This window comes from Triticum urartu, chromosome 7A (assembly GCF_056163025.1).
Source record: "Triticum urartu cultivar PI428250 chromosome 7A, HENAU_Tu73, whole genome shotgun sequence".
Lineage (NCBI taxonomy): Eukaryota > Viridiplantae > Streptophyta > Magnoliopsida > Poales > Poaceae > Triticum > Triticum urartu.
Window position 1 is genome coordinate 725176718 of NC_141879.1, and position 18129 is coordinate 725194846.

Genomic DNA, 18129 nt, shown 5'->3' on the forward strand with positions numbered 1-18129 from the left:
TCGCGGTCTCGAGACTTGTAATGTTCTATCTTTGTTCGTTCTTTTGAATTCGGAGACTAATATGATGAATTGTATTCGGAGACTAATCTTCTATTGTATTCGATGAATCTGCTGTTGCTGTGTGGTACTGTCTATATTCTGTCCAATAATATATTTTGTAACCTGTGCAAAAATCAGAAAAGTAAAAAAACCTAATATTCATACTAGTGGCGCATCATCTCAAAGTGCGCCATTAGTATGCCGAAGGATACTAATGGCGCATCACTACACAGTGCGCCATTGGTATGCCAAAGGATACTAAAGGCGCATCACCCCACAGTGCGCCATTAGTGTGCCAAACCACATGGGTAAATATGGCCTCCTGGGAGGCATACTAATGGCGCATGTTGGTCTATACTGATGGCGCACGGCTTGGTGCGCCATTAGTATACCAGATACTAATGGCGCACCCTTGGTGCGCCATTAGTATATAATACTAGTGGCGTGGTACTAGTGGCGCACCAGTAGTGCGCCATTAGTAGGCAAAACTGGTGCGCCACTAGTAGGCCTTTTCCTAGTAGTGAGCCTTATAGATGGTCACATTACCATCCGCGTCTGTCTTCTTCTTAAAGATCCATTTATTTTCTATGGCTCGCCGATCATCGGGCAAGTCAGTCAAAGTCCATACTTCGTTTTCATAAATGGATCCTATCTCGGATTTCATGGCTTCCAGCCATCTGTCGGAATCTGGGCCCGCCATCGCTTCTTCATAGTTCGAAGGTTCACCATTGTCCAACAACATGATTTCCAGGACAGGGTTGCCGTACCACTCAAGTGCGGAACGTGTCCTTGTGGACCTACGAAGTTCAGTAGCAACTTGATCTGAAGTTTCATGATCATCATCATTAACTTCCTCTCTAGTCGGTGCAGGCACCTCAGGAACATTTTCCTGAGCCGCGCCACTCTCCGGTTCAAGAGGCAATTGTTGGGGAACGTAGCAGAAATTCAAAATTTTCTACGCATCACCAAGATCAATCTATGGAGTAATCTAGCAACGAGGGGAAGGAGAGTGCATCTACATACCCTTGTAGATCGCTAAGCGGAAGCGTTCAAGTGAACGGGGTTGATGGAGTCGTACTCGTCGTGATCCAAATCACCGATGATCCTAGTGCCGAACGGACGGCACCTCCGTGTTCAACACACGTACAGCCCGGTGACGTCTCCTACGCCTTGATCCAGCAAGGGGAGAAGGAGAGGTTGGGGAAGAATCCATCCAGCAGTAGCACGACGGTGTGGTGGTGGTGGAGGAGCGTGGTACTCCAGCAGGGCTTCGCCAAGCACCGCAAGAGACGAGGAGGGAGAGGGGTAGGGCTCCGGCAAGAAGGAGATTGAATCGTGTCTATGGCAGCCCAAAACCTCAAGTATATATAGGGGAGGAGAGGGGCTGCGCCCCCACCTAGGTTTCCACCCCTAGGGGTGGCGGCCAGCCCTAGATCCCATCTAGGGGGGCGGCCAAGGGGGGAGAGAGGGGGGCGCACCACTAGGTGGGCCTTAGGGCCCATCTGCCCTAGGGTTTGCCCCCTTCCCCTCTTGGAGGCGCCTTGGGCCTTGGTAGATGGGCGCACCAGCCCACCTGGGGCTGGTCCCCTCCCACACTTGGCCCATGCAGCCCTCCGGGGCTGGTGGCCCCACTTGGTGGACCACCGGGACCCTCCTGGTGGTCCTGGTACATTACCGGTAAAACCCGAAACTTTTCCGGCGACCAAAACAGGACTTCCCATATATAAATCTTTACCTCCGGACCATTCCGGAACTCCTCGTGACGTCTAGGATCTCATCCGGGACTCCGAACAACATTCGGTAACCACGTATATCTATTCCCTATAACCCTAGCATCATCAAACCTTAAGTGTGTAGACCCTACGGGTTCGGGAACCATGCAGACATGACCGAGATAACTCTCCGGTCAATAACCAACAACGGGATCTGGATACCCATGTTGGCTCCCACATGTTCCACGATGATCTCATCGGATGAACCACGATGTCGCGGATTCAATCAATCCCGTATACAATTCCCTTTGTCTATCGGTACGATACTTGCCCGAGATTTGATCGTCGGTATCCCGATACCTTGTTCAATCTTGTTACCGGCAAGTCACTTTACTCGTTCCGTAACACATCATCCCGTGATCAACTCCTTGATCACATTGTGCACATTATGATGATGTCCTACCGAGTGGGCCTAGAGATACCTCTCCGTTTACACGGAGTGACAAATCCCAGTCTTGATTCGTGCCAACCCAACAGAAACTTTCGGAGATACCTGTAGTGTACCTTTATAGCCACCCAGTTACGTTGTGACATTTGGCACACCCAAAGCCCTCCTACGGTATCCGGGAGTTGCACAATCTCATGGTCTAAGGAAATGATACTTGACATTAGAAAAGCTTCAGCATACAAACTACATGATCTTGTGTTAGGCTTAGGATTGGGTCTTGTCCATCACATCATTCTCCTAATGATGTGATCCCGTTGTCAACGACATCCAATGTCCATGGTCAGGAAACCGTAACCATCTATTGATCAACGAGCTAGTCAACTAGAGGCTTACTAGGGACATGGTGTTGTCTATGTATCCACACATGTATCTGGGTTTCCTATCAATACAATTCTAGCATGGATAATAAAAGATTATCATGAACAAGGAAATATGATAATAACTAATTTATTATTGCCTCTAGGGTATATTTCCAACAGTCTCCCACTTGCACTAGAGTCAATAATCCAGTTCAAATCGATATGTGATTAACACTCAAGGTCACATCCCCATGTGACTAACACCCAAAAAGAGTTCTGGGTTTGATCATGTTATGCTTGTGAGAGAGGTTGTAGTCAACGGGTCTGCAACATTCAGATTTGTATGTACTTCGCAAATTTCTATGTCATCTTGTAGATGCAACTACTATGCTACATTTGGAGCCATTTCAAATAACTGTTCTACTTGGAGCGATTCTAAATTGTTGCTCCATTATACGTAGCCGGTATCTCTACTCAGAGCTATCCGGATAGGTGTTAAGCTTGCATCGACGTAACTCTTTACGTCGAACTCTTTATCACCTCCATAACCGAGAAACATATCCTTATTCCTCTAAGGATAATTTAGACCGCTGTCTGGTGATCTACTCCTAGATCACCTTTGTACCCTCTTAGCAGATATGTGGCAAGGCACACATCAGGTGCGGTACTCAGCATGGCATACCGTATAGATCCTATGACAAAAGCATAGGGGACGACCTTCGTCCTTCCTCTTTCTTCTGCCATGGTCGAGCTTTAAGTCTTAACTTCATAGCTTACAACTCAGGCAAGAACTCCTTCTTTGACTGATCCATCTTGAACACCTTCAACATCATGTCAAGGTATGTGCTCATTTGAAAATACCATTAAGCGTTTTGATCTATCCTTATAGATCTTGATGCTCAATGTTCAAGTGGCTTAATCCAGGCTTTCCATTGAAAAACACTTTCCAAATAACCCTATATGCTTTCCAGAAATTCTACGTCATTTCTGATCAACAATATGTCAACAACATATACTCATCAAAAATTCTATGGTGCTCCCACTCACTTCTTTGGAAATACAAGTTTCTCATAAACTTTGTATACACCCAAAATCTTTGATCATCTCATCAAAGCATACATTCCAACTCCGAGATGCTTACTCCTGTCCTTAGAAGGATTGCTGGAGCTTTGCATACTTGTTAGCATCTTTCAGGATTGACAAAAACCTTCCGGTTGTATCACATACAACCTTTCCTCAAGAAAATCGTCGAGGAAACAATGTTTTGACATCCTGCCTGCAAGATTTCATAAATAATGAAGTAATCGCTAATATAATTCCAACAAACTCTTAGCATCGCTACGAGTGAGAAAGTCTCATCGTAGTCAACTCCTTGAACTTGTCGGAAAACATCTTAACGACAAGTCGAGCTTTCTTAATGGTGATACTTACCATCATTGTCCGTCTTCCTTTTAAAATCCATATGTACCTACCATCCTTATGACCATCAAGTAGTTCTTCCAAAGTCTACACTTTGTTTTCATATATGGATCCTCTCTCGGATTATATGGCCTCGAGCCATTTTGGAATCCAGGCCCACCATCGCTTCTCCGTAGCTCGTAGGTTCATTGTTGTCTAGCAACATGACTTTCAAGACAGGATTACGTACCACTCTGAAGTAGTACGCATCCTTGTCATCCCACGAGGTTTGGTAGTGACTTGATCTGAAGTTTCATGATCAGTATCATAAGCTTCCACTTAAATTGGTGTAGGTGCCACAGGAACAACTCCCTGTGCCCTGCCACACACTAGTTGAAGAGACGGTTCAATAACCTCATCAAGTCTCCACCATCCTCCCACTCAATTCTTTCGAGAGAAACTTTTCCTCGAGAAAGGACCCGATTCTAGAAACAATCCCTTATTGCTTTCGGATCTGAGATAGGAGGTATACCCAACTGTTTTGGGTGTCCTATGAAGATGCATTTATCAGCTTTGGGTTCGAGCTTATCAGCCTGAAACTTTTTCACATAAGCGTCGCAGCCCCAAACTTTTAAGAGATGACAGTTTAGGTTTCTCTAAACCATAGTTCATATGGTGTCATCTCATCAGAATTACGTGGTGCCCTATTTAAAGTGAATGTGGTTGTCTCTAATGCCTAACCCATAAACTATCATGGTAATTCGCTAAGAGACATCATGGTATGCATCATATCCAATAGGGTGCAGTTATGATGTTCAAACGCACCATCACACTATGGTGTTCCAGCCTGTATTCGTTGTGAAACAATTTCCACAATGTCTTAATTTTGTGCCAAACTCGTAATTCAGATATTCATCTCTATGATCATATCATAGATATTTTATCCTCTTGTCACGACGATCTTATATCTTTTGGCATGAACATGTGTATCACTACGATCGAGATTCAATAAACCATTCATTTTAGGTGCAAGACCATTGAAGGTATTATTCAAATAAACAGAGTAACCATTATTCTCCTTAAATGAATAACCGTATTGTGATAGACATAATCCAATCATGTCTATGCTCAACGCAAACACCAATCTCGATGGTAGAGGGAGCGTGCGATGCTTGATCACATCAAGCTTGGGAAAAACTTCCAACACATATCGCCAGCTCACCTTTAGCTAGTCTCCGTTTACTCTGCAGCCTTTTATTTCGAGTTTACTAACACTTAGCAGCCGAACCGGTATCTAATACCATGGTGCTACTAGGAGTACTAGTAAAGTACACATTAACACAATGTATATCCAATATACTTCTATCGACCTTGCTAGCCTTCTCATCTACCAAGTATCTAGGGTAATTCTGCTCCAGTGGTTGTTCCCCTTATTACAGAAGCACTTAGTCTCGGGTTTGGGTTCAACCTTGGGTTTCTTCACTAGAGCAGCAGTTGATTTGCCGTTTCATGAAGTATCCCTTCTTGCCCTTGCCCTTGCCCTTCTTGAAACTAGTGGTTTCACCAACCATCAACAATTGATGCTCCTTCTTGATTTCTACTTTTGTGGTGTCAAACATCGCGAATATCTCAAGGATCATCATATCTGTCTCTGATATATTATAGTTCATCACGAAGCTCTAGCAGCTTGGTGGTAATGACTTCGGAGAAACATCACTATCTCATCTGGAAGATCAACTCCCACTCGATTCAAATGATTGTTGTACTCAGACAATCTGAGCACAAGCTCAACAATTGAGCTTTTCTCCCTTAGTTTGCAGGCTAAGAAAATCGTCGGAGGTCTTATACCTCTTGACGTGGGCACGATCCTGAAATCCCAATTTCAGTCCTCGAAACATCTCATATGTTTCGCGACGTTTCAAAACGTCTTCGGTGCCTCAACTCTAAACCGTTTAACTGAACTATCACGTAGTTATCAAAATGTGTATGTCAGATGTTCCCAACATCCACACACGACGTTCGAGGTTCAGCACACTGAGCGGTGCATTAAGGACATGAGCCTTCTATGAAGCAATGAGGAAAATCCTCAGTTTACGGACCTAGTCCGCATAATTGCTACTATCATCTTTCAACTAAATTTTCTCTAGGATTATATCTAAATAGTGGAACTGAAGCGCGAGCTACGACATAATTTGCGAAGACCTTTTGACTATGTTCAGGATAATTTAGTTCATCTTATGAACTCCCACTCAGATAGACATCCCTCTAGTCATCTAAGTGATTACATGATCCGAGTCAACTAGGCCGTGTCCGATCATCACGTGAGATGGACTAGTCATCATCGGTGAACATCTTCATGTTGATCGTATCTACGATACGACTCATGGTCGACCTTTCGGTCTCTTGTGTTCCGAGGCCATGTCTATACATGCTAGGCTCGTCAAGTCAACCTAAGTGTTTCGCATGTGTCCCGAGGCCATGTCTGTACATGCTAGGCTCGTCAACACCCGTTGTATTCGAACGTTAGAATCTATCACACCCGATCATCACGTGTTGCTTCAAAACAACGAACCTTCGCAACGGTGCACAGTTAGGGGGAACACCTTTCTTGAAATTTTAGTGAGGGATCATCTTATTTAAGCTACCGTCATTCTAAGCAAATAAGATGTAAAACATGATAAACATCACATGCAATCAAATACTGACATGATATGGCCAATATCATTATGCTCCTCTTGATCTCCATCTTCGGGGCTCCATGATCATCGTTGTCACCGGCATGACACCATGATCTCCATCATCATGATCTCCATCATCGTGTCTTCTTGAAGTTCTCTCGTCATCTATTACTTCTACTACTATGGCTAACGCTTTAGAAATAAAGTAAAGTAATTACATGACGTTTATGTTGACACGCAGGTCATAAATAAATAAATACAACTCCTATGGCTCCTGCCGGTTGTCATACTCATCGACATGCAAGTCGTGATTCCTATTGCAAGAACATGATCTCATACATCACATATATATCATTCATCACATCCTTTGGCCATATCACATCACAAAACACTTGCTGCAAAAACAAGTTAGACGTCCTCTAATTGTTGTTGCAAGTTTTTACGTGGCTGCTATAGGTTTCTAGCAAGAACGTTTCTTACCTACGCCAAAACCACAACGTGAATTGCCAATTTATATTTACCCTTCATAAGGACCCTGTTCATCGAATCCGATCCGACTAAAGTGGGAGAGATAGACACCCGCCAGCCACCTTATGCAACTAGTGCATGTCAGTCGGTGGAACCGGTCTCACGTAAGCGTACGTGTAAGGTGAAGGAAATATGCCCTAGAGGCAATAATAAAGTTATCATTTATTTCCTTATATCATGATAAAGGTTTATTATTCATGCTAGAATTGTATTAACCGGAAACATAATACATGTGTGAATACATAGACAAACAGAGTGTCACTAGTATGCCTCTACTTGACTAGCTCGTTAATCAAAGATGGTTATGTTTCCTAACCATGGACAAAGAGTTGTCATTTGATTAACGGGATCACATCATTAGTTGAATGATCTGATTAACATGACCCATTCCATTAGCTTAGCACCCGATCGTTTAGTATGTTGTTATTGCTTTCTTCATGACTTATACATGTTCCTATGACTATGAGATTACGTAACTCCCGTGTGCCGGAGGAACACTTTGTGTGCTACCAAACGTCACAACGTAACTGGGTGATTATAAAGGTACTCTACAGGTGTCTCCAAAGGTACATGTTGGGTTGACGTATTTCGAGATTAGGATTTGTCACTCCGATCGTCGGAGAGGTATCTCTGGGCCCTCTCGGTAATGCACATCACTTAAGCCTTGCAAGCATTGCAACTAATGAGTTAGTTGCGGGATGATGTATTACGGAACGAGTAAAGAGACTTGCCGGTAACGAGATTGAACTAGGTATTGGATACCGACGATCGAATCTCGGGCAAGTAACATACCGATGACAAAGGGAACAACGTATGTTGTTATGCGGTCTGACCGATAAAAGATCTTTGTAGAATATGTAGGAAGCAATATGGGCATCCAGGTCCCGCTATTGGTTATTGACCGGAGACATGTCTCGGTCATGTCTACATTGTTCTCGAACCCGTAGGGTCTGCACGCTTAAGGTTACGATGACAGTTATATTATGAGTTCATGCATTTTGATGTACCGAAGGTTGTTCGGAGTCCCGGATGAGATCACGGACATGACGAGGAGTCTCAAAATGGTCGAGACATAAAGATTGATATAATGGAAGCCTATGTTTGGATATCGGAAGTGTTCCGGGTGAAATCGGGATTTTACCGGAGTACCGGGAGGTTACCGGAACCCCCCGGGAGCTATATGGGCCTTAGTGGTCCTTAGTGGAAGAAGAGGAGAGGCGGCCAGGGCTGGGCCGCGCGCCCCTCCCCCCTAGTCCGAATAGGACAAGGAGAGAGGGGGCCGGCGCCCCCCTCCTTCTCTCTCCCTCTTTTCCCACCTCGCGAATCCTATTCCAACTAGGATTGGGGGAGAAGTCCTACTCCCGGAGGGAGTAGGACTCCTCCTGGCGCGCCCTATGATGGCCGGCCGGCCTCCCCCTCTTGAACCTTTATATACGGAGGCAGGGGCACCCCAGAGACACACAAGTTGATCTACGTGATCATATTCTTAGCCGTGTGCGGTGCCCCCTTCCACCATAGTCCTCGATAATATTGTAGCAGTGCTTAGGCGAAGCCCTGCGACAGTAGTACATCAAGATCGTCACCACGCCATTGTGCTGACGGAACTCTTCCCCGACACTTTGCTGGATCGGAGTCCGGGGATCGTCATCGAGCTGAACGTGTGCTAGAACTCGGAGGTGCCGTAGTTTCGGTGCTTGATCGGTCGAGCCGTGGAGACGTACGACTACATCAACCAAACGCTTCCGTTGTCGATCTACAAGGGTACGTAGATCACACTCTCCCCTCTCGTTGCTATGCATCACCATGATCTTGCGTGTGCGTAGGAAATTTTTGAAATTACTACGTTCCCCAACATAAGGTTGGTCCGGGCCGCTTCATCCCACGATGCCGCCGAATCAAGAAAAGACTAGTAACGGCAAGATAATTGACAATATCGACGCCCACAACTACTTTGTGTTCTACTCGTGCATAGTAACTACGCATAGACCTAGCTCATGATGCCACTGTTGGGGAACGTAGCAGAAATTCAAAATGTTCTACGCATCACCAAGATCAATCTATGGAGTAATCTAGCAACGAGGGGAAGGAGAGTGCATCTACATACCCTTGTAGATCGCTAAGCGGAAGCGTTCAAGTGAATGGGGTTGATGGAGTCGTACTCGTCGTGATCCAAATCACCGATGATCCTAGTGCCGAACGGACGGCACCTCCGTGTTCAACACACGTACAGCCCGGTGATGTCTCCTACGCCTTGATCCAGCAAGGGGAGAAGGAGAGGTTGGGGAAGACTCCATCCAGCAGCAGCACGATGGCGTGGTGGTGGTGGAGGAGTGTGGTACTCCAGCAGGGCTTCGCCAAGCACCACAAGAGACGAGGAGGGAGAGGGGTAGGGCTGCGCCAAGAAGGAGATTGAATCGTGTCTATGGCAGCCCAAAACCTCAAGTATATATAGGGGAGGGGAGGGGCTGCGCCCCCACCTAGGTTTCCACCCCTAGGGGTGGCGGCCAGCCCTAGATCCCATCTAAGGGGGGCGGCCAAGGGGGGAGAGAGGGGGGCGCACCACTAGGTGGGCCTTAGGGCCCATCTGCCCTAGGGTTTGCCCCCTTCCCCTCTTGGAGGCGCCCTGGGCCTTAGTGGGGGGCGCACCAGCCCACCTGGGGCTGGTCCCCTCCCACACTTGTCCCATGCAGCCCTTCGAGGCTGGTGGCCCCACTTGGTGGACCACCGGGGCCCTCCCGGTGGTCCTGGTACATTACCGATAAAACCCGAAACTTTTCCGGCGACCAAAACAGGACTTCCCATATATAAATCTTTACCTCCGGACCATTCCAGAACTCCTCGTGACGTCCGGGATCTCATCCAGGACTCCGAACAACATTCGGTAACCACGTATATCTATTCCCTATAACCCTAGCGTCATCGAACCTTAAGTGTGTAGGCCCTACGGGTTCGTGAACCATGCAGACATGACCAAGATAACTCTCCGGTCAATAACCAACAGCACGATCTGGATACCCATGTTGGATCCCACATGTTCCACGATGATCTCATCGGATGAACCACGATGTCACAGATTCAATCAATCCCGTATACAATTCCCTTTGTCTATCGGTACGATACTTGCCCAAGATTCGATCGTCGGTATCCCGATACCTTGTTCAATCTTGTTACCGGCAAGTCTCTTTACTCGTTCCGTAACACATCATCCCGTGATCAACTCCTTGATCACATTGTGCACATTATGATGATGTCCTACCGAGTGGGCCTAGAGATACCTCTCCGTTTACACGGAGTGACAAATCCCAGTCTCGATTCGTGCCAACCCAACAGACACTTTCGGAGATACCTGTAGTGTACCTTTATAGCCACCCAGTTATGTTGTGACGTTTTGCACACCCAAAGCCCTCCTACGGTATCCGGGAGTTGCACAATCTCATGGTCTAAGGAAATGATACTTGACATTACAAAAGCTTCAGCATACAAACTACATGATCTTGTGTTAGGCTTAGGATTGGGTCTTGTCCATCACATCATTCTCCTAATGATGTGATCCCGTTATCAATGACATCCAATGTCCATGGTCAGGAAACAGTAACCATCTATTGATCAACGAGCTAGTCAACTAGAGGCTTACTAGGGACATGGTGTTGTCTATGTATCCACACATGTATCTGGGTTTCCTATCAATACAATTCTAGCATTGATAATAAACGATTATCATGAACAAGGAAATATGATAATAACTAATTTATTATTGCCTCAAGGGTATATTTCCAACAGCAATACTTCATCAAGTTCTACTTTCCTCCCACTTACTTCTTTCGAGAGAAACTCTTTCTCTAGAAAGGATCCATGCTTGGCAACAAAGATCTTGCCTTTGGATCTGAGGTAGAAGGTATACTCAATAGTTTCTTTAGGGTATCCTATGAAGACGCATTTTCCGATTTGGGTTCGAGCTTTTCAGGTTGAAGTTTCTTCACGTAAGCATCGCATCCCCAAACTTTTAGAAACGACAGCTTAGGTTTCTTCCCAAACCATAATTCATATGGTGTCGTCTTAACGGATTTCGACGGAGCCCTATTTAAAGTGAATGCGGCAGTCTCTAAAGCATAGCCCCAAAATGATAGCGGTAGATCGGTAAGAAACATCATAGATCACACCATATCCAATAGAGTGCGATTACGACGTTCGGAAACACTATTACGCTGAGGTGTTCCAGGCGGCGTGAGTTGTGAAACTATTCCACATTTCCTTAAGTGCGTGCCAAATTCGTGACTCAAATATTCTCACCCACGATCTGATCGTAAGAACTTGATTTTCCTGTCACGTTGATTCTCAACCTCACTCTGAAATTCCTTGAACTTTTCAAAGGTCTCAGACTTGTGTTTCATTAAGTAGACATACCCATATCTACTCATGTCATCAGTGAGGGTGAGAACATAACGATGGCCATCGCGAGCCTCAACACTCATTGGACCGCACACATCAGTATGTATGATTTCCAATAAGTTGGTTGCTCACTCCATTGTTTCGGAGAACGGAGTCTTGGTCATTTTTCCCATGAGGCATGGTTCGCACGTGTCAAATGATTCATAATCAAGAGACTCCAAAAGTCCATCTGCATGGAGTTTCTTCATGCGTTTGACACCAATGTGACCAAGGCGGCAGTGCCACAAGTATGTGGGACTATCATTATCAACCTTACATCTCTTGGTATTCACACTATGAATATGTGTAACATCACATTCGAGATTAAATAAGAATAAACCGTTGACCAGCGGGGCATGACCATAAAGCATATCTCTCATACAAATAGAACAACCATTATTCTCGGATTTAAATGAGTAGCCAGCTCGTATTAAATGAGATCCTGATACAATGGTCATGCTCAAAGCTGGCACTAAATAACAATTATTGAGGTTTAAAACTAATCCCGTAGGTAAATGTAGAGGTAGCGTGCCGACGGCGATCACATCGACCTTGGAACCATTCCCGACGCGCATCGTTAGCTCGTCCTTCGCCAGCCTCCGCTTATTCCACAGCTCCTGTTTTGAGTTACAAATATGAGCAACCGCACCGGTATCAAATACCCAGGAGCTACTACGAGTACTGGTAAGGTACACATCAATAACATGTATATCACATATACCTTCGGTGTTGCCGGCCTTCTTGTCTGCTAAGTACTTGGGGCAGTTCCGCTTCCAGTGACCACTTCCCTTGCAATAAAAACACTAAGTCTCGGGCTTGGGTCCGTTCTTTGGCTTCTTCCCGGCAGCTTGCTTACCGGGCGCGGAAACTCCCTTGACGTCCTTCTTGAAGTTCTTTGTACCCTTGCCTTTCTTGAACTTAGTGGTTTTATTCACCATCAACACTTGATGTTCCTTTTTGATTTCCACCTCCGCTAATTTCAGCATTGAATATACCTCAGGAATGGTCTTTTCCATCCCCTGCGTATTGAAGTTCATCACAAAGCTCTTGTAGCTAGGTGGGAGCGACTGAAGGATTTTGTCAACGACCGCATCATCCGGGAGATTAACTCCCAGCTGAGACAAGCGGTTGTGCAACCCAGACATTTTGAGTATGTGCTTGCTGACGGAACTATTCTCCTCCATCTTACAACCGTAGAACTTGTCGGAGACTTCATATCTCTCGACCCGGTCATGAGCTTGGAAAACCATTTTCAGCTCTTGGAAAATCTCATATGCTCCGTGTTGCTCAAAACGCTTCTGGAGCCCCGGTTCTAAGGTGTAAAGCATGCCGCACTGAACCAGGGAGTAATCATCAGCACGGGACTGCCAAGCGTTCACAACATCTTGGTTTGCTGGGGGTGGTGCTTCACCTAGCGGTGCTTCAAGGACATATGCTTTCTTGGCAGCTATGAGGATGATCCTCAAGTTCCAGACCCAGTCTGTATAGTTGCTACCATCGTCTTTCAGCTTGGTTTTCTCTAGGAACGCGTTGAATTTGAGGACAACATTAGCGTGGGCCATTTGATCTACAAGACATATTGTAAAGATTTTAGACTAAGTTCATGATAATTAAGTTCATCTAATCAAATTATTTAATGAACTCCCACTCAGATAGACATCCCTCTAGTCATCTAAGTGATACATGATCCGATACAACTAGGTCGTGTCCGATCTTCACGTGAGACGGACTAGTCATCATCGGTGAACATATTCATGTTGATCGTATCTTCCATACGACTCATGTTCGACCTTTCGGTCTTCCGTGTTCCGAGGCCATGTCTATACATGCTAGGCTCGTCAAGTCAACCTAAGTGTTTTGCGTGTGTAAATCTGGCTTACACCCATTGTATGCGAACGTTAGAACCTATCACACCCGATCATCACTTGGTGCTTCACACAATGGACCTTAGCAACAGTGCAGAGTTAGGGGGAACACTTTCTTGAAATTATTGTGAGGGATCATCTTATTTATGCTACCGTCGTTCTAAGCAAATAAGATGTAAAACATGATAAACATCACATGCAATCAAATAGTGACATGATATGGACAATATCATTTTGCTCCTTTTTGATCTCCATCTTCGGGGCGCCATGATCATCGTCATCACTGGCATGACACCATGATCTCCATCATCGTGTCTTCATGAAGTTCTCTCGTCAACTATTACTTCTACTACTATGGCCAACGGTTAGCGATAAAGTAAAGTAATTACATGACGTATAAGTTGACACGCAGGTCATAAATAAATTAAGACAACTCCTATGGCTCCTGCCGATTGTCATACTCATCGACATGCAAGTCGTGATTCCTATTACAAGAACATGATCAATCTCATACATCACATATATCATTCATCATGTCCTTTTGGCCATATCACATCACACGGCATATGCTGCAAAAACAAGTTAGACGTCCTCTAATTGTTGTTGCAAGTTTTTACGTGGCTGCTATAGGATTCTAGCAAGAACGTTTCATACCTACGCCAAAACCACAACATGATATGCCAATTTCTATTTACCCTTCATAAGGACCCTTTTCATCGAATCCGATCCGACTAAAGTGGGAGAGACAGACACCCGCTAGCCACCTTATGCAACTAGTGCATGTCAGTCGGTGGAACCAGTCTCACGTAAGCGTACGTGTAAGGTCGGTCCGCGCCGCTTCATCCCATGATGCCGTCGAATCAAGATAAGACTAGTAACGGCAAGTACATTGAAAAATCGACGCCCACAACAACTTGTGTTCTACTCGTGCATAGAAACTACGCATAGACCTAGCTCATGATGCCACTGTTGGGGAACGTAGTAGAAATTTAAAATTTTCTACGCATCACCAAGATCATTCTATGGAGTCTTCTAGCAACAAGGGGAGAGGAGTGCATCTACATACCATTGTAGTTCGCGAGCGGAAGCGTTCAAGAGAACAGGGTTGATGGAGTCGTACTCGTCGTTATCCAAATCACTGAAGATCCTAGCGCCGAACGGACGGCACCTCCGTGTTCAACACACGTACGGAGCGAGGACGTCTCCCGCGCCTTGTTCCAGCAAGGAGGAGGGACAGGTTGAGGAAGAGGGCTCCAACAGCAGCACGACGGTGTGGTGGTGGTGGAGCTGCAGTACTCCGGCAGGGCTTCGCCAAGCTCTTGCGGAGGAGGAGAGGTGTTGGGGAGGGGAGGGGCTGCGCCTTGGATGGTGTGTGCAGCCCTCCCCTTTCCCCTCTATATATAGGGAAGGAGGAAGGGGGCCGGCCCCATCTAGATGAGATCTAGAGGGGGGCGGCGGCCAAGGGGAGGGGACTTTCCCCCCAAGCAAGGGGGGCACCCCCTTAGGGTTCCCCCCCCCCAACCATAGGCGCATGAGCCCAAGGGGGGATGCGCCCAGCCCATGTAGGGCTGGTTCGCTTTCCTCTACAGCCCATTAGGCCCTCTGAGAGAGGTGGCCCCTCCCGGTGGACCCCCGGAACCCGTCCGGTGGCCCCGGTACAATACCGATATGCCCCGAACCTTTCCGGTGACCGTATGACAACTTCCTACATATAAATCTTCACCTCCGGACCATTCCAGAACTCCTCGTGACGTCCGGGATCTCATCCGGGACTCGAACAACATTCGGTAATCACATACAAGTCTTCCTAATAACCCTAGCGTCATCGAACCTTAAGTGTGTAGACCCTACGGGTTCGGGAACCATGCAGACATGACCAAGACAACTCTACGGCCAATAACCAATAGCGGGATCTGGATACCCATGTTGACTCCCACATGTTCCACGATGATCTCATCAGATGAACCACGATGTCGAGGATTCAAGCAATCCCGTACACAATTCCCTTTGTCAATCGGTACGTTACTAGCCCGAGATTCGATCGTCGGTATCCCAATACCTTGTTCAATCTCGTTACTGGCAAGTCACTTTACTCGTTCCGTAATGCATGATCACGTGACCAACTACTTAGTCACACTGAGCTCATTATGATTATGCATTACCGAGTGGGCCCAGAGATACCTCTCGGTCATACGGAGTGACAAATCCCAGTCTCGATTCATGCCAACCCAACAGACACTTTCGGAGACACCTATAGAGTACCTTTATGGCCACCCAGTTACGTTGTGATGGTTGGTACACCCAAAGAACTCCTACGGTATCCGGGAGTTGCACAATCTCATGGTCCAAGGAAATGATACTTGACACTTAGAAAAGCTCTAGCAGACGAACTACACGATCTTGTGCTATGCTTAGGATTGGGTCTTGTCCATCACATCATTCCTCTAATGATGTGATCCCGTTATCAATGACATCCAATGTCCATGGTCAGGAAACCGTAACCATCTATTGATCAACGAGCTAGTCAACTAGAGGCTCACTAGGGACAAGTTGTGGTCTATGTATTCACACATGTATTACGATTTCCGGATAACACAATTATAGCATGAACAATAGACAATCATGAACAAGGAAATATAATAATAACGATTTTATTATTGCCTCCAGGGCATATTTCCAACAACATCATTATCAACATGTGGAACAAAGAGGAAATATTTGACGAAGCACGGACGAAGAGGAAATATTTACCAAATCACTATCACCGCAACCACTTGGTTTCATGCGAGCAATGTTTGACAAGCAACCGGTCCACTTTTGGCATTCGGCGTTGATGGTGGACAAACGTTGGCATAGAGAGTCGCTCGAACGGAAGTGACCACTTGTGTTGCGCTCATCGAAATACTCCTTGATGTGTTGCCAATAGGTGTTCACCATTTGGTTGCCTCCAACGCTTGCATCTTGAGATATTTTCTTCCAAGTGGTGCATATCAAAACATCCTCGGCGGTGGTATAATTTCCAATTCTTCCCTTGACAACAAAGCCCTCATCGTCCACATCAAGATTGTCATCATCATCTTGGGTTTCATATTCTTGTGACGCATACATGTAATCATCATTTGCCACATTTGTTGTGTGCATGAAAGCTTCATCATCAAAACTACAATTGGACGCACAAACAATCAAGAACACATACAATTTGAAACAACAAACGAGAGCACAACCGGAAAATTTATACCTTTGCGACATTTCGTCGAACATGTTGGAGGCGGTGGCCATTGGCGTGGCCACATCTTCCTCCACGGCCGGCGTGGCGACAGCGGAGGTTGAGGAATGGATGTGTGGCTGCTGGAGGAGGCCGCCGGCCGCACCGTCTGTGAGTCATCTCCCCGAGCCGCCGCGGCCGCCTTAGAGACCTTCGCCGGCCGCATAGAACCTTCGGTCAGGTTGCGGCTGCGGTTGGCCGGCCATTTTACGCTGCCTACTTGTCCCTTTGCCGGCTTCGCCACCAGCGCGGTGGCCACCGGCCAGGGCGGCGCCAATCCGGGCCGGCGGGCGGGGGCATGGTAGCGGGTGCGGGCGAGATAGCAGCGGCGGCTTCGGCGGCGGCCACGTGGGTCAGCCCACCGGGTGCGGCGGCGGCGGCGGCCGGGAGGGTCGCGGGCGAGCAGACGGGCGCGGGCGGGTGATACATCTCCAACGAATCTATAATTTTTGATTGCTCCATGCTATATTATCTACTGTTTTGGACTATATTGGGCTTTATTTTCCACTTCTATATTATTTTTGAGACTAACCTATTAACTGGAGGTCCAGCCCAGAATTGCTGTTTTTTGCCTATTTCAGTATTTCGGAGAAACATAATATCAAACGGAGTCCAAACGGAATAAAACCTTCGGGAACGTGATTTTCTCGCCGAACGTGATCCAGGAGACTTGGACCCTACTCCAAGGAGACAAAGAGGCGGTGACGAGGGTGGGGGGTGCCCCCCAGGGCGCGCCCCTGCCTCGTGGGCCCCTCTGTGCTCCACCGACATACTCCTTCCTCCTATATATACCTACATACGCCCAAACGAACAGAAGGAGAGCCAAAAACCTAATTCCACCGCCGCAACTTTCTGTATCCACGAGATCCCATCTTGGGGCCTGTTCCGGAGCTCCGCCGGAGAGGGTCGTCATCACGGAGGGCTTCTACATCATCATAGCCCTCCGATGAAGTGTGAGTAGTTTACCTCAGACCTTTGGGTCCATAGTTAGTAGCTAGATGGCTTCTTCTCTCTTTTTGGATCTTAATCCAAAGTTCTCCCCCTCTCGTGGAGATCTATTCGATGTAATCTTCTTCTTTTTGCGGTGTGTTTGTTGAGACCGATGAATTGTGGGTTTATGATCAAGTCTATCTATGAATAATATTTGAATATTCTCTGAATTCTTTTATGTATGATTGGTTATCTTTGCAAGTCTCTTCGAATTATCCGTCTGGTATGGACAATTAGATTGGTAGTTCTTGCCATGGGAGAAGTGCTTAGCTTTGGGTTCGATCTTACGGTGTCCTTTCCCAGTGACAGAAGGGGCAGCAAGGCACGTATTGTATCGTTGCCATCGAGGATAACAAGATGGGGTTTATTTCATATTGCATGAATTTATCTCTCTACATCATGTCATCTTGCTTAAAGCG